The 18,984-nt window shown below is 37.0% G+C and overlaps 1 non-coding gene across 1 annotated transcript; it reads right to left on the minus strand.

Annotated features, from left to right (window-relative positions):
• Window positions 1-15,339: 15,339 nt before the first annotated feature.
• Window positions 15,340-15,446, minus strand: LOC127125060 (small nucleolar RNA R71). Its single transcript, XR_007804525.1, has one exon. It is a non-coding gene; the product is annotated as a small nucleolar RNA R71 (small nucleolar RNA).
• Window positions 15,447-18,984: the final 3,538 nt, after the last annotated feature.

Consider the following 18,984-nt stretch of genomic DNA (forward strand, 5'->3'; position numbering starts at 1 on the left):
CTTTTTGTTTGGAGTTACTTAAGGATGCAAAACTTCAGGATGTTAATTCAAAATTATTCTAGTTAATAAACATGGAAAACCTATAAGTAGCTTTACTGGAAAAGAATCAACATGCTTCATCGTTTTCTTAAATACATATTCTTCAAAATTCAGCTTTGCTTTGGTTCTAATTAGGAAGATCAATTTGGCCAAGGCAAAAGCTATGCTAGAATTATGATTAGTGGGCGCCCAATTTGCTGCACATATCTTGTTTAATATTGCATACTTCACACTTAGGCATCCAGAAGAGAGTAACCCCTTCTTTGGTTGTTGCTTAACTTGTCTAACAGTGATTTCTTAGGCAATCTTCTCAATAGAGGGACCTTTTTCAGACCCTACTGGCTTGTTTCTTCCCAGATACTCATTAACAATTGAGGGTGAAAACTTCACACATTTCCCTCTAACATAAAACTTCTTATATTCTTGACTTCCTTCAACATTGCAATCACTAGATATTGTTGATTCCTTAGGATTGGCATTAATTTTAGAAAACAAATAATGTAATCATCTCTGTTGTTTTAATATGTTGGGTTGAAGAAATTCAACATCTGGACCAACATGTCATGTACGATGTCACGACATCAGGTCTGTGACATCGCACATGTGTAGGAAACTGAATTAATTAATTCAGTATATGTCATGGGATCAGCAAGGATATCTGGTGAATATCCTAACTCCCATGTGGAGGTCTTGAAGACTAAATCAGAATATATATAGGCTCTAAACATGGAGATATATATGGAGAGAGTTTAGGAACTTGAAGACCTTGTTTTTAGCAGATTTTTTCTGCTGAAGTTGTAACAGCAAAGAACAAGTCTGCTGCAGCTTTCTGAAGGCCCAAATCCAGTTGGGTGATTAGGTTATAAATAGCTGATTGTAATCTAGTTTTTGTAAGCCTCTTAGAATGAATTTTTAAGGGTGTGTGTAAGGTAAACCTCCCAATCTGTGGGAAGGTTACCATGTGTCTCTCAGTGGTAAACCTGAGAGTGTTTGTCACTCAAAGCCTGTAGGCAAGAGTGATTATGTTCTTGAATGAAGCTGTGAAGCAAGTTCAAGGTGTTTGCACATTACATTGTATTTGTAGTGATAGGAATGGAAACTGGAGGTTTCTATCTAGGAGTTCCTAGGTATAGATTGCATTGGGTAGGGATTAAGTGATGAGTTGTAAACGGGGGAGTTTAACTCTGAATTGATACTACTAATAGTGGATCTTCTTCCTGGCTTGGTAGCCCCCAGATGTAGGTCATGTTGGACTGAACTGGGTTAACAATTTCCTGTGTTTGTTTACCTACTGCATGTTATAATCATGTCTGCCATAATTCAGGTTGTGTTACAGTCTGCCAATCAAGTTAATAACAAACCTGATACATAGCCTTCTGTTGGAATGTCAATCAGAATGTTTTGACATTCATCAACAACAGCACATACTGTTTATTAAGCTGATGAATTCAGTTCAGTATGTAGTGAAGTCTGGTTTTAAAAAGCATATCAGACCTGGCCAACAGAGCAGTGTGAAACTGTCAAACTTGATGTCTTGACAGTTCTTCCAGTAAGCTGATACTGAAGTAGAGACTGGTTGGTCTTTTACAGTACAGCAAATTTAGCAGTCTGTGTTCAGGAACTAAACAGACTGAGCATATGGTTCTGGGCTTGGATGTCAGACGGAATGTTGTGACATTCATTCCTGACAGCATATGCTATATTGTTGGATGGTTAGTTTTTCTGTTTCAGGATTTTTCTCAGGCTATTCTTCAGGAATCCACCAGCTGATCTAAAATCTAGGAAACTAACAACTAAGCTGCAATTAATGAACCTAACAAATAATCTATTTGTTAGCTCCTTAATAAGTGGAGATTAGTTTAACTTGTTACAACCTTAATCTAGGAAATACAAGTACAAGACCAACAAACTGGAACAAAGTAACAGATGATGTCCAAAACAGGATTGAGACATCGTGCTGACAACTGTGTAGGAAAACAACAGTAGTGAATGTTATGGTGCACATAACTAAGTGTTCCTCCTTTCTAGGATGACATAGAAGGAGAGGTCGTGACACTGTGATAAGGTGCTCATTAGTACAGAGTGTAATAACTGTCTTGCTGTAATAAGTACAATGTTAGATCAGATGTCATGACTTGGAGTAGAACATCTGAATACTGACTACGCCAGAATTTCAGATAGGTTAACAATGAACTCCTTGATCAGTTTCTTATAGCAAGGTCTAATGTCTGAAATAGTCTTCATCAATCCAACATCCTTCAGTAGATTCATGATCTCTTTCCACTCAAGGGAATGTTTGCTTAGCTCTCTTTTAAAATCAATTATACTTTTATAAACATACTTTCACTTCTGAACACTTATTTCATAATGGAGTGACACACTATCTATAGGTGTAGTAACAACATTCACTGGAATCCTTCTTTCCACCAATATTTTTTCTGATGGTGGACAAAATGTCCTGGAAATATGTTTCACAATTTGTCCCAGATTCAGTTGATTGACCAAGTTTTATTTTGATAGACTTCTTCTTAGTGGTTTTTGTAGTGGTAAATTCATGACCATCAAGCTATGGATAAACCTGAAATCAATAAAACCAGAGTCGCCACCTCACTTTTATTGTTTCCAAAGGAAAAGGGAAAAAGTACGAACAAAACCCAAAGATAAGTAGTTTTCAAATCAAAACTAATAAAATTCCAGAGATTACAGGTAAGGGGGTTGGTTACACAGAGGGGGGGGGGGTATTAGCGACCAAGTTTCCTAGGTACTCCTAGGGAACCCTTGTTTGTGTGCAAGTGTTTTTGGTCAAAATGATGTTTGATAAAAATACAAAGTGAGGGGATGAGAAAATAATTCATTAATTATATTTTTGTGTTTGACAAGACCTTCGGTCTTATGCCTACGTACCAACATAAAAATGAGGGATCAAAACATCGTAGTTCGTGGTAAAAATTTCAAAGATGTTGGTGAATTGATTTTAAGCAAAAGTTTAATAGGAAAAGGCACAAAGATGGCCAAATATTTGAATGAGGTTGTTAGTTCTTTTTGTCTTTTGAAATTAAAGTCAATATTGTTAAGTTCATTCACAAGTTTTATTTAAGAAAAAAGTTTAAAACATTCAATGGCATGAGGCCAACATTTCTAATCATTAAAACATGTCTAAGTTGAAAGCACAAACAAAGAAGGTTTTGAAAAGAGGAGAGATTTGAAATTAAATAAGTGGGAGGAGATGAAGGGACTATCATAGATAAAATTTAAAACTTTAGAGTTGAAAAGATATGACCAATGGGATGCAATCCACAAGACAAGAATGTCAGATAGAAACCCATTTCATTTGGACTTTTAAGCAAGGAACCAGCATAAGCAATATCCAAGCAATTAATCATGAAGACCAAGGCATCAAATAAATATAGCCATGATATCCAAGCAAGCACTCCAATAGCAAGAAGTCTTCAATGTCTTCAAATGTATCAGATGAAAATATTCCTTGGCAGACTCACAGAAACAATCATCAGATATCAACAATAATAACAATATAACAATCAAGCATAGAGACAAAGTGACAGATGAACCCAAGTGGAAATCAAGGCTTGCATCATATGAAAGGCATTGTCAAGGATAACTCAGTCTCAGATAGTGGCATTGGCCAAGTCCTTAAAGCATAGGGAATATTGTCTATTCTAAGTCCAAAAGTTTAGATAAAGTCCAATAGTCCACCAAGATATTTTTTAGGGTTTTTGTTGTTATTAGGTAATTAAGGTTGTAAGACCACAAACAAAATCACAAGCACACAATATATACAATCATAAGATATGGCTCAAGTGAGCAAAGTAAAAATGATTGAAACATAAACAAGTTGCATGAAATGTAAATGACAATGAATGATAAAGGTATTGAAATTTAAATTGCATTAAGTAAATGACTTGAAAGTAAAGCAATGTTAATAAGAAGTTAGTCAAATGTTAGTGAAGAGTTCAATTTGTTTAAGTCATTCTTTGGAGAACACTCAACCTTTCATTCACAAGTATAAATACATGAACCAAGACATTATCCATGAGAAGGGCTCTAACTTGGATAAATCAACAAGTATGCCACTAGCTCTCATGAATGGAAAAAAGGTCAAGTCTTCACAAAATGCCATGAAGAATGGGAGACTTACAATCTCACTTACTAGAACGCTAGGCCTTTTGGTACAAATTTAGCTCTATGTTAAGCAATTGTAATTGGACCTATGTAGAAGTCACAACTATCTGAGGCTGGAGAATAAAGACATTGGTGTTAATGCATGTTAGAGACTTGGTACAAAGAACCAAGCTCCTAAAACATACCACACACATAAATAAAGATGGGGTGGACCTATCTCAATCCAGCTCATGTTGATTCATCTGACACAAGGTCATTGATGAATCAACTATTTTTTGGACATTAGAGAAATCATCGACCAATGATGGATTGGGAAAGAATAGGGATGAATATGAAGAGGGGATGGGAAATAGGAACCCAAATTGATCACATGAAGAAATTCATCTGATCAATACTATCCATTCATCTTGAGGGATGAAATGTACATTTCATCAACCCCTAAATCCAATAGTATTGATCAAACAAAAGTTTAAATCAACCATGATCAAGGCCAAACAGATAGTCAAATATCACAAGGTCAATCAAATGACTCAACAGTATTTTTAAACGATTAAACAATTAAAAATTATTTTTAAAATGAATTAAAATGCATTTTTGAATGGACCAAACCTCAAATCCATTCAAATCACCAAATAAATGGGCAAGGGATTTATCCTAGGTCAAACAAGGTCAAAGGACCTTAGACAAATATTTTTAGAATTTTTGGAAAGTCATAAGTATTTTAAAATATTTAAAAACAAGTCAAAAATCAATTAATTCACAAAAAAATATCAAAATTAATCCAAAAAATGATTTTAATTCAAAATATGGAAGAGGAAAATATTTAAAGATTTTTGGTGAAAGTCCCATATTTTTTGGATTAAAAATGAATTTATTATGAATTAATCAAAATAAGTGGATTAAAAGAAAAATCAGAAATTAAAATAAAATTGGAAAAAACAAGGGCCATCAGATCTCCCTCATTAATTGATGTGGTAGATCTGATGGCCACGCGTGTGCAGTCCATGATGGACTCTGGTCAACGCTCTGCAACAATGGTAATTAAAACCAATGGCCATGATTAAAACATTCAAACATGATTAGATGGTTGGAAGGTGTAAGACCCCAATTTTGACCCTAAGATCCCTCATGTAATTTCATCATAAGCATTAGCATTGGGATCATATCTTGGCATCCTCCTTACCCCTTTTCATTGGGTTTGTTTTGGGAGAGATCACCAAACACTTTGTAATTATATCATACTTGTATATTATCATTTTATTAACTAAAATACTAAAAATATGTCTTTGCATTTGTCTAACTCTTTTGTAGGAAGGGCATGATCTCATTGATTCATCAAGTTCACATCTAGGATTTGAGACCCGCATGAACAAAGAGCACAACCAAGAATTGATTCAATAATGGTTATGAACATCATATATGAGTGCCAATATTCTCTACATATTATATTGATCAAGTTTTCTTCAAGAGTTTGAGGGTGATTTGCCTTGGAAACCCTAGTTTGACTGGGTATCTTGAGTAACTTCTACAACAAGCTATCTCACCAATTGATCAAATTTCTCAAGGGAAACTTCAAAATTCATCATCTTATGCATATATGATCTACCATGAGCCAAGAAAGTTAAGAGAATTGGAAGTTAACAAGTTGGTTGATGGTGGTTGGCCAGATGAATTCATCTGATCAAAACCGGGTCTCCCTAGACCCTATCTCCTACAATTTTCACCATATGAAAATTATTTCAAGAGAAAACTTACTCTAAATTACATTCCAAACAACTTTCATGTTAAGAGCTAGAGCTAGGTTTGCTTGGAAAATCATTTTCTATGTTGAGACATTATAGGTCATTTTGTCTAAACCCTAATTTGAAAGTCAACTTCCCAAGGCCATAACTTGCTCAATTTTTATGATATGAAAGATTTCCAAGTTTCACAATCAAATTCAATGTGTCTAATTTAACTTTGATGTTTTGAGTGGGAGCTATTTCAACTTTTATGAGCATGTGATATGAGGTTACATTATAGGTCACTTTTGACCTATACCATTGATCAAGTGATTTTTCCAAACTTAAAAAATGGATAACTCTATCATTTCAAATCCAAATGACATGAAATTGGTGACCATTTGGAACTTATATGAGAGAGCTACAACTTTAATGAAGACACTTTTCTCAGTTGAAGCTTATAAAAAAAGTTAAGCAACGTGGAATACTGAGACATATGGCTTGACACTTAGAAAAAATTTGATATGTCAAAAATTTCCAAACTTCCACCTCAAATTTCTCCAAGTTCCAAGATCAAAATGAAAAAGTGTTGAACACGAAAGTTGTTCCTCTTGATCTCACCTTTCCAAAGAGCTCAAATTCATATATTTTGGACAAGAAATGCATAGGTTGCACATGGCATGAACAGGTTGACATCACTTGGCAAAGATCAAACTTCAAACATCAATGCACACTTGCCTTGCAATCCAAGCTCAATTCATACTATCCAACATTCATTTGTGGACCTCAAGCAATGATTTCATGGGCCTGTGCGCGCCCATGCACCCTTGCATCACCATTTGCCAAAATTGGAAAGTGATTTGAAGTGTGCAATTATCAACTATTTTGGCTATAAATAGAGCTTCAATTGCTCAGAAATAAACACACCTTCGCGCTAGCTTTGATCCCCCATCTCAAACCCTCACTTTGCAAAGGATAAGCCTGAGAAATTCTTCTAAATTTGAGGTTGAATTTCCACTGTTTTGAAATTCAAATCTCCAGGAATCCATAGCCTTTCAACCATCCAATCCTTCTTCTGCAAGCAAGTGGAGTGAGATCAAGCACAAACAAGATCAAGATCAGTTGAATCCAGACCTCCATTGAAGGTATTTTCCATAAATTTTGAACTCTTCGATTCTCTCAAATTCTTACTCAATTCTATTGATTCTTTGGTTGTCTGAAGTCCTACCAATATAGGCAAGAAGATTGAGTTGCTTTGAGGCCAAATCGAAGCAACTCAGTTCATGTACCTCAAATTTCAACTCCATGTATCTCTCAATATACTTGGAGTTAGAGTGAATTGAGGCCAGATTCGAGCTCAGTGCCATTTTTTCTTTAAGATCATGTCCTTGTTTTTAATTTTGGTGATGGTTGATGGTGGACCAGTCCGGTGAGGTCCACCGGAGAAGATGACCGGAGCTCTGGCTCCGGTGATGCGTTGGCAAGACTCTGAACCACATGATCCATTCATTTAGTTTTAATCTTAGGCGTTGGTTGACTAATGACCATTTGATCTGCCACCTCTTAGGCGTTGGGTTTAGGCGGTGATGCGGCGCAGTTGACTAATGACCACATGGAATGCGCGCTAGGGACCATCTGACCTGCCACCTCAATTAATGAGGGAGATCAGATGGTCCACATATTTTTGATTTTCTGAATTTTTATTTTAATTGCATTATTTTCAATAATTCATATTAAATTCAACATTGATCCAAAAAATATGGGATTTCACAAAAAAATTCAAATATTTTTCTCTTTCATATTCTGAATTAAAATTATTTTTTGGATCATTATTAATATTTTTCATGAATTAATTGATTTTGCATTTGTTTTTAATTGTTTAAAAATATTTTTTAATGTCCAAAAATTATGAAATTTTTTCTCCAAGGTCCTTTGACCTTGTTTGACCTATGATAAATCTCATGGCCATTTCTTTGGTGTTTTGATGAGATTTTAGGAATTGGACAAACCATATTTAATTTAAATGCACTATTTTAATATTTTAATTTGAATAAATGGCAAATAAATTTGTTGACCAAGGTTGATTTAACTTTGTCAAATTAATATCATTGGATTTAGGGGATTAATGCAATATACATTTCATCTCCCAAAATGAATGAATGATATTAATTTGGTAAAAGTCCTCCTTTGACCAATTTGTGATTTCATTCATCCCCTTCCCACTTCATCTTATTCCCCTTCTTCATTCATCCACTCCATTTGGCCTATGATATCTCAAAGTCCTAATGCTAGTTGATTGAAAAATTAACATGAGTATGGATGAGATTAGGCCACATCTTTTGCATATTCTTTTTGTGTGTGGTACGTTTCATGAGCATAGTCCATTATACTATGTCTCTAACATGCATTAACACCAAAATTCTATTGCCCGACCTCAAATAGTTGTGACTTCTACGTAAGTCCAATTACGATTGCTTAACATAGCGCTAAATTTGTGACATAAAAGGCATAAGCATTCTAGTTAGTGAGATTGTAAGTCTCCCATCTTTCATGGTATTGTGTGGAAACTTGGCCTTCTTTCCTTCCTTTGGAAGATGTTTTGGTTCAAGGATCCATGCTTGTGATAAGTGGGTTGAGTGTTCTCCAAAGAATGTCTTGAAAAGCAAAAGCAAAACAATACTAACTCTTAACCTATTAACTACTAACTTTTAGTTTCAAGTTTTTACTTCAATGCAATTTACTTTTAGCACTCTATTTCATTTTCGATTGTTCATATCATTCTAATTGTTTATGTTAATGCAATTTTCAATTTTTCCATTTGGACCATATTGTGTGATATATTTTGTTTGTGTATACTTTGCTTGTTTGTGTGGTCTTTGACCATTAATGTACATAATAATAACAAAAAACCCTAAAAAACTTTTGAGTGGACCGTTGGCTTGATCTTGGACAAATGGACTTAGAATCTAGGCAACCTTCCCATGCTAATGGACTTGGCCAATGCCAATTTGTTGAAGAACCAAGTGCTTGCAATTTGAAATTCATCTGATACATCTTTGAAGACCTCTCTGAGTTCATCTGCAACATGATCATTGTGAAGCTGTTATTTTGAACCTGTGATTCATGGAATTCATCTGTTACATGGGCTATTTTGGAAGAAGATCATGGAATGGATAAAGCTTGGATGAGGCCATCTTTATTTGATGTCTTGCTCTTCAAGATAATATAATTGTGCATTTGTGTATTGCTTGATTCTAAAAGTCCAAGGGAATTCCGGGTTTCTATTGACATTCTTGTCTATTGGATTGCTACCCATTTGGTCAGATCTTTTCAATTCTAAAATTTTAATTTTGTGCATAGGATAGTCTCTTCATCTTCTCCCCATTTCTTTAATTTCAAAAATCTCTCCCTCCATTTTTAAATCTTCTTTGTGTGAACTACTTTTGTTTTAAACTTTGACCACTTTTACAAAAAGATAGAAACTTTGGCCTTATGCCATTGCATTTTCAAACTCATTTTCTTAAATCAAACTTGTAAATAAACTTAACTATACTTGACTTAAACTTTCAAAAAGCCAAAAAGAATTAACTCATTCAAACCATTTTAGGCCTTTGTGCCTTTCAAACTTAAATTTTGTTAAAATCAATGCATCCACTTTGAAATTTGTATCACGAACTACGAGGTTTTGATCCCTCATTTTTATGTTGGTACGTAGGCACAAGACCGAAGGTCTTGTCAAAGACAAAAATATAACTAATGAATTCTTTTCTCCTCCCCCATTCTATTTATTTGTAAACATCACTTTGTACAAAACACATATGCACACAAAAAGGGCTCCCTAGGAGTACCTAGGACACTTTGGGTGCTAACACCTTCCCTTTGTGTAACCAACCCCCTTACCTGTGATCTTCTGACTTTTATTAGTTTTTATTTGAAAACTTATTACTTTTTGGGTTTTGTTCGTACTTTTTCCCCTTTCCCTTGGAAACAATAAAAGCGCGGTGGCGACTCTTGTTATTTGATCTCTAGCTTGTCAATAGCTTGATGATCATGAATTTCCCGCTACAGAAATTAAGTGGCGACTCAGCTGGAGAGTAGTCTCCAGTGGGTTTAGCCTACTTTTTGTGTGAATATATTTGTATATATGTGATGTTTGTATATATGTATGTGTGATATAATCTGCTTGTTGTACTTGGTGATCTCTATGTGGTGAGATAAGTTCTAACCCGAACTTGAGTGCAATTAAGATAGGAGGATGGTATAGTCATGTTCGACTTGTGTGGAGTAGTCCTTAACAAGTTGACTTGAGATCCATCTGCTCAGTGGAGACTCCTTTGGATTTGGAAATGTCACACAAGTATTTGTGGTTAGGCATTACTATTTTAATTGGGTCCGAGAAGCTGAGGACCTTAGAACATTTAACCCATCTTAGCCTATTTAGGACGTAGTGCGGAAACTGTTCAAGTGTAGACTTGATAATAGTTGTTACGTGATACTACACTCAGAAGAGTTTCTCTTGAGAATATTATGGGTCGATGAGTCAGTCATCTTAACCTGTAATATCCGATAGATGGAATTAAGACTCTGGGAACTTTTTAGAACATGATCTATAGGTTTTTATCCTTAGTTCACTCCTTTGGGATGGTTCTTACCCATACTCCATGCTCGTGACTTGCAACAAACCCTTGATTCTTGGTTGATCCAATCAAGTCTTGTCAATATCAATGGAACTTGGGTGTTGATAAGGTGTAAACCATTATCCACCAAAATGGATGATTGATCTTGATAATGATTTGATTCATCCCTTGACCTTTGTTTGCCTTGTGTGTGATCCCTTATTTGTTATTGTTGCATTCATGCATTCATGTGCATCATAACATTCATCACACAAAAATTTCAAGGAACTAAGGTATCATTTGCAAATATTTTCAGACCATGGATTGTGGACGAAGGAACACTAAGAAGCACAGTTTCAGATGTCCAGACTTGAAAGAGTTAAGGAAGCTAACATCTTTTGTATTAGATCCCTTGGACTTCAAACAACGTCATGGGAAGCTTCTGTCCATTTTGTCTGCTGATGTGGTTGAAGGACTCTTGAGTGTGCTAGTGCAGTTCTATGATCCTCTCTACCATTGTTTCACTTTCCCAGATTTTCAGCTTGTGCCTACCTTGGAGAAGTATTCTCATCTTTTAGGGATACCTGTTTCTAGTAGAGTGCCTTTTAGTGGATTGGAGGAGATTCCCCGATCTAGTATTATTGCTGAAGCTCTTCACTTGAAGAAGTCTGAGATAGAGGCTCATTGGGTGAAGAAAGGAGGATTATTTGGGTTGCCATCTAATTTCCTCATCAAGGAAGCTACTACTTTTACTCAAGCTGGTAGTTTGGATGCCTTTGAAGCTATCTTTGTGTTGCTCATCTATGGGTTAGCTTTGTTCCCTAACATTGGGAGTTTTATTGATGTTAACGTCATTAGACTTTTCTTGATTGGGAATCCTGTGCCTACTTTGTTGGGTGATATGTATTTCTCTTTGCATCTAAGGAATTCTAAGGGTGGTGGAACGATTGTCTGTTGCATTCCTCTTCTGTACAAGTGGTTTATTTCGCACTTGCCTCAGACGCCTGCTTTTATGGAGAACAAACAATGTCTAAGGTGGTCTCAGAGACTTATGTCTCTCACTAATGATGATATAATTTGGTATCATTCGTCCTTAAGAATTTTGGAGATTATTGATAGTTGTGGCGAATTCTCTAATGTGCCTCTCATTGGTACATAAGGAGGAATTAACTACAACCCTGCTTTGGCTCGTTGACAACTTGGGTTCCCCTTAAGAGACAAACCTAATAACACTTTGTTAGAAGGTCTTTTATATCAAGAGGGTAAAGATCCCCAACATTTGAAGCAGAATATTGTGCATGCTTGGCATAATGTACATAGGAAAGGAAGATCCGAGCTTGGCCCGCGCAATTGTGTAGCTTTGGAAGCTTACACTCTTTGGGTGAAGAAGAGAGCTATGGAGTTGAAGATGCCTTATCCTTGTGAAAGACCTATGTCTATGGTTGTGGTTGATCCATTAACTCTCCCTAACCAAGATGTAGAGGAGTTGGAAGACACGCTCGTCAAGATGAAGCAAGAGAAGGATATGTGGGAAGAGCGCTTCCGTGCTTTGAGCAAGAAACATGAAGAGTTGCAGTTGGAGTCTAAGGACAAAGATACACTTATCGAGCTACTTGAAGACCGAGTAACGAAGAGACAGAGAGAGCCAGAGGTTTCGTCTTCTAGCATGCCTCAGTCTTCCGTTGCTTAGAAGAAGATTGTTGATCAACTTGTCCTCGAGAAGACTCAGATGAAGGCTTCTTTTGAGACCGAGATCCGTCGTATTCGAAGGAAGTACGCGCCTTCAGCCAGATCTTATGACATTGTTGTTAGGGATCCTTAGGATGACTAGTCTCCTTTTCTCTTGTATCTTTTTATTTTGGTTTCTGAAATTGTACTCAGTGTAATCCTTCCAATTTATATAAATAAAAAGAGATTTTTGGTCATATCAAATTGTTGCAATTGCCATTTAAATATTATATATTTGCAAATGATATAGTAAGTTCCTTGAAAATAAAAATAATCAAGCATTACATTCCATGCATCATTTGCATAAGTAGGTTTTTGCCAGGTGTCTGATTGGTGTTTCTTCTGTGCTTTAGACAAGCTAACTCACCGGTACAATACCCGAGCCAATCATTTAAAAATTATGGAGCATTTGGAGCAAGAGAACAGAGAGCTGAAGGACGAGATCGCCCTCCTGACTGCCATGATGGAGTCAGTTCTTGCCGCTCAAAGTCAAGCTTCTCCAACGCCTGCAACTCCCCCCGCGAGGACTGTTACTTCAGAGGTTGCTACCTCTACCATGCCTGCTGCTACCTGTCGCAACGCGAAAAAAAACCGGCGGGGTAAAAACAAAGCCGCCACCGACGCTATTCATCCTATGACGGAAAGGAAGCGCAGGACTAACCTAAGAAAAGGAAAGGAACGGTCTTACGACCAGAGATTACAAGGTACGGGAGTCAGTTACACAAGGAGAAGGATTAGCACCCCCTCACGTCCGCCGTACTCGACGGGATCCACGCTCAAAAGATAGTTCAAAGAAAAGGAAAGGGGTGTTGTTGATCACACTAAAATTTACGTATTTTTGACTCCGATTTCACATGCATTCTAGTTGTTTTATTATCATTTTATTGTGTTATTGCTATGTTTTTCTTTATTTACAGGTTTTTACTTTAATCGGAGCCCCGATCGAGAAAAGGAGTGAAAAAGGGCTAAAAACCCTAAAATTCAGCATTTTGTGCTTATGGCCTACCCCATGGCGGGCGCCACAGACCAAGCCATGACGTGTCCAAGTCCAAGTTCCTCAACTCCCACGTTTCCCCACTTCATCCACTAAGGCGCCCCACTTTGTGCTTGTGGCGGGCGCCATAGCCCTGTGGCGGGCGCCACAAGAAGGAAACGGTTTCCTCTATTTTCAAGTTGAAGGGCATCCAAGTCAATTCCACCTCTTTTATTTGCTTATAAATAGAAACGCGAATTCAGTTTTACAATCATCCAAACTTAGAGCAGAGGCAAACTTAGAAGCAACTTTGTTTCACTTAGGCATATATTCAGTATTTTATAGTGGTAATCGCTTCGCATTGGAGTGTTACCACAATTGTGTCATCAAGTCTGTGATAGAGTCTGTAATCGAGTTTGGAGCACTTTGGAAGGAAGTTAATCCTGCCGCCATTTTCTTTTCTGCATTGCAATTTACTCAGCCCTCCGATTGGAGCAGGTTTTTATTTCTTGCCTTTACTTTATTTATTTCCCGCACTCGCTTTTATTTTATTTATTTCCCGCACTCGCTTTTACTTTATTTATTTCCCTCACTCGCTTTTACTTTATTTATTTCCTTGCACTCGCTTTTACTTTATTTATTTTCTCGCACTCGCTTTTACTTTATTTATTTCCTCGCACTCGCTTTAAATTATTTATTTCCTCGCACTCGCTTTAAATTATTTACTTTCCGCACTCGCACTACTTTTATTTACTTTAATGCACTTTTACTTTACCATGTCTAACTAAATTTATAAGGTTAGAATGTAAGGATCGTAATTAAACCAGTAATTCGTACAATTGTTTTTTAGAAATACTTAAAGGTCTATTTTAACTTTCAACTTAAGTTTTCCCGCACTTCAATTCCGTTGGGTAAGATCGAAAGCCGTCCAACGTCTTTATAAACTTAATTGTTTTTAACTATTTCAAAAACAGCGAAAGCGCTTTGTTTAGTTCATTAGGAGTTTTTAACATTAAGAAGAAAAGAGATTTTAAAACTATTTTCGGACGCGTTTATAAGTTTAGAATCTGGTTCGTAAGAACCTCTTTTGGTTAAGAAGTCCAGGTTATAATACTTTTCAACTTAGTCAAGATACTATATTTCTTAAAAATAGGTTTACTACTCTAACGCAATGCGCGCCTTTTTATAAGTGACAATAAGAGGGTTTGATTAGGGAGTACAACTCGGTTCTGAATACGCGAAAGCGACAGTTCCTGTTAAATTAGTTCTTTTCAAAGTATGAAACACTGCCCATAAGTAGTTCTATTAGCAAGTACTTGGCTTATCAATTGATTACATGAATTACATTCGACCCTGTCTTTATTAATTAAATCTATTTAAATACTTTACTTTTCATTGCACACTACGAAAAACACCTATTTTGACTGCCTTTGATAAACACCATAACGACAGATAACGATAGATTGACACTTGGTCTCTGTGGATACGATAATCTTTTATATTACTCTGACGCGTTCGTATACTTGCGAAAAGCATGCATCAAGTTTTTGGCGCCGTTGCCGGGGACCAATTTCGTCAAATTTCATTTTCCTGTTGTTATATCGTTTAGACTTAGGTTATTTCCCGCCGGTCAATGCGAAGAACTCGCAGTACCGGAAGTTTAAGCTTAGTAAACCCTCTGGCGGAACCTGAACGTTACGCTCGCGCACGTTTATTCTTTCATAGAATTAAGAGAGCTATGGCCGAAGATCAAAACCAAAGACCTCTTAAGGACTTCGCTCAACCATCTAATGAAGAACCTAGTTCTAGTATAGTAAACCCAACCATCCCAGCTAATAATTTTGAACTTAAACCATCCCTGTTGCAACTAGTGCAACAGAGACAATTCGCGGGTCTCGCTACCGAGAACCCTAACCAACATTTAAAAATATTTCTTCAATTATCAGATACTTTTAAAACCAATGGAGCTTCTCTTGAGGCAATACGTTTAATATTATTCCCTTTTTCCCTTAGAGATAAAGCTCTATCATGGTTAGATTCCCTTCCACCCAATTCCATTACGACTTGGGATAACCTTAGAAGAGTTTTTCTTGCTAGATATTTTCCCCCGAGTAAGACCGCCGTTCTTCGAAACCATATAACTAGATTTACCCAAAACCAAGGAGAATCGTTGTTCGAAGCTTGGGAGAGATATAAAGAGTTGTTACGAGCATGCCCACATCATGGTTTAGAAAATTGGTTAATCATTCAAACCTTATATAATGGACTTTATTATAACATAAAGATGACCATCGACGCTGCCGCAGGAGGCGCTCTGATGAACAAACCTTACCCTGAAGCTAGTGCCCTCATCGAAGACATGGCTCAAAACCATCAATCATGGGGAGTCGAACGAGCGACAGTGGAGAAAAAGGAAGCCCAAGGAGGAGTGCATGAACTAAGCTCTATAGACATGATGCAAGCTAAAATGGACGCATTAGCCCTTAAAGTCGAGCATATGTACACGAACCCGAATACTGTAGCCGCAGTTTCGTCGGATTGTGAGATATGTGGAACCCAAGGACACCAATCCGCAGAATGCAGTCTATTAAACGAAACCCACTCCGAGCAAGTGAACTACACCCAAGGGAACCCATATTCGAATACCTATAACCCTGGATGGAGGAATCACCCGAACTTCTCCTATAAAAACAATAACCCTATTCAAAATAATGTACCTCCGAGACCTAGTTATCAAGCCCCTAGATCAAATCAACCTATGCAACCTGTACCACAAAAACCGAGCCTTGAGAAAATTATGGAAAATTTTATCACCGCTCAAACCCAACAAAAAAAGGAGTTCATGAACCAAAACATTCATGTTAACGAATTGATTACTCAGTTAGGAACCAAGGTTGACCAAATAGTTACTCATACCAAGATGCTTGAAACCCAGATCTCTCGGGTAGCTTTAAACCAAGCCCCTCAGACTACACCTGGAGGACAATTCCCTGGACAACCTCAACAAAATCCGAGAGGACAAAGTAAAGGAACCAGAGGAATCTGAAAACCAGGAAGGTCGAGATAAAGGAGAAGAACCTAAAGATAAAATTTACGTACCGCCCCCGCCATATAAACCACCTATACCATATCCCCAAAGACTCAAACAAACCCAGATAAATAAACAGTACCAAAAATTTATTAAAGTTATAGAAAAACTTCATGTAGAAATCCCTTTCACAGAAGCCATCACCCAAATACCTTCTTATGCAAAGTTTCTGAAAGACATCCTTACCAACAAACGTAGACTTGACGATCCGAAGCCTTTGGAATGTAATGCTATTTCCGAGGATAAATTAGCAAAGAAAGATAAAGATCCTGGAAATTTCTCCATTCCTTGCCTTTTGGGTAATCATGTCATCGATAAAGCTTTTCTAGACTTAGGAGCTAGTGTGAGTTTAATGCCTCTAGCAGTTTGTGAGAGGTTAAACTTAGGAGAATTACAACCCACTAAGATGTCACTTCAGTTAGCCGATAGATCTGTCAAATATCCGATAGGCATTTTGGAAGATGTTCCTGTTAGGATAGGTCAACTATTTATCCCTACTGATTTTGTCGTCATGGACATCAAAGAGGACAATGATATACCAATTCTTCTAGGTAGACCATTCTTATCAACTGCAGGAGCCATAATAGATGTCAAGAAAGGAAAGTTGACATTTGAGGTAGGTGACGAGAAAATAGAATTTATACTTTCGAAATTTCTTATGGCACCTGTGATGGGAGACTCGTGTTATGCCTTAGATATCATTGATGAATGTGTTAGAGAATTAGAACAAAAAGAAATTATAAAAACAATCAAGTTACCATCAACCCCCATAAAGGAAGATGATGACTTTAAAGAACCTTACATCGATGATAACCTTTACGAATGTTTATCCCTTACCCCAGATCCTATGCCATGCCCTAAGAAAGCAACCTTAGAACTTAAGGAACTGCCTAAGAACCTAAGATATGAGTTCCTCGATGAAAAGATGAACCGTCCAGTTATAGTTAGTGCTACCTTGAGCCATGAGGAAACGAACCAACTTTTAGATGTTTTACGAAGATATCCCTCAGCCTTAGGATATAATATCTCTGACCTGAAAGGTATAAGCCCATCCGTATGCATGCATCGGATTTCACTCGAAGAAGATTCAAAACCCTCTAGGGAGCATTTGAGAAGAATAAACCCTATAATGAGTGATGTTGTTAAAAAGGAAGTTCTTAAGTTACTTGAGGCAGGTATAATCTACCAGATCTCGGATAGTAAGTGGGTGAGCCCTGTGTATGTAGTACCTAAAAAGAGGGGCATCACAGTCGTGCAAAACGATAAAGGCGAACATGTAGCAAAATGTTTAGAAGAAGGATGGCGGATGTGTATAGATTATAGAAAATTAAATAAAGCAACTAGGAAGGACCATTTCCCTTTACCATTTATAGACCAAATGTTGGAGCGTCTAGCCAGACACTCTTACTTCTGTTATCTAGATGGATACTCTGGATTCTTCCAAATACCTATTCACCCAGAAGATCAAGAAAAAACCACCTTTACATGCCCTTATGGAACTTTTGCCTACAGACGAATGTCGTTCGACCTCTGTAACGCCCCAGCTACTTTCCAACGCTGCATGATGTCAATCTTTGCAGATTACCTAGATGGTATCATGGAAGTGTTTATGGATGATTTCTCGGTTTGCGGATTCGATTTTCACAATTGTCTTGCTAACCTTGAGAAAATCCTGGAGAGATGCGTGGAGGTGAACCTCGTGCTAAATTGGGAAAAATGTCATTTCATGGTGACCGAAGGAATAGTTTTAGGACATATAGTTTCCGAAAAAGGTATAGAGGTAGATAAAGCTAAAATAGAAGTTATAGAAAACCTAAAACCACCAAAAACCATCAGAGAAGTCCGAAGCTTTCTTGGACACGCTGGATTCTACCGGCGTTTTATTAAGGACTTCTCCAAAATAACTAAACCGTTAACCGGACTTTTAATGAAAGATGCTGAATTCATTTTCGACGAAAAATGTAATGACGCATTTAATCTTTTAAAGCAAGCATTAATCTCTGCACCTATTATTAAACCGCCCGATTGGTCGGAACCTTTTGAGATAATGTGCGATGCTAGTGATTATGCAGTTGGAGCCGTTCTAGGACAGAGAAAAGATAAAAAATTACATGCCATTTATTATGCCAGTAGAACCCTAGATGTTGCCTAACTTAATTACGCAACAACCAAAAAATAATTACTCGCTGTAGTTTTCGCTATAAACAAATTTATATCTTATCTAGTAGGAGCAAAAATTATTGTTTACACCGATCATGCTGCCATTCGTTACCTATTAAGTAAAAAAGATGCCAAGCCCAGGTTACTCCGATGGATTCTTTTACTACAAGAGTTTGATTTAGACATAAGAGATAAAAAAGGCACTGAAAATGTAGTGGCTGATCACCTTTCTAGGCTAGAACATCTAAAACCTGAACTAGTACCCATAAACGATGATTTCGCCTATGATAGACTGATAGCTAAAGTAGAAACCATTGAAGACAATAACCTAGATCCGTTTGAGCATTCCCAAAATTCCTTAGCAATAAATAACGTACCCTGGTATGCAGATTTCATTAATTACCTAGCTGTTGATATAGTACCCCCTGATCTTGACTACCACCGTAAGAAGAAATTCTTCCACGATGTGAGAAACTTCTATTGGGACGAACCGCTCCTTTTCAAAAGGGGTAAAGATGG

The sequence above is a fragment of the Lathyrus oleraceus genome, chromosome 2 (assembly GCF_024323335.1).
Source record: "Lathyrus oleraceus cultivar Zhongwan6 chromosome 2, CAAS_Psat_ZW6_1.0, whole genome shotgun sequence".
Classification (NCBI taxonomy): domain Eukaryota; kingdom Viridiplantae; phylum Streptophyta; class Magnoliopsida; order Fabales; family Fabaceae; genus Lathyrus; species Lathyrus oleraceus.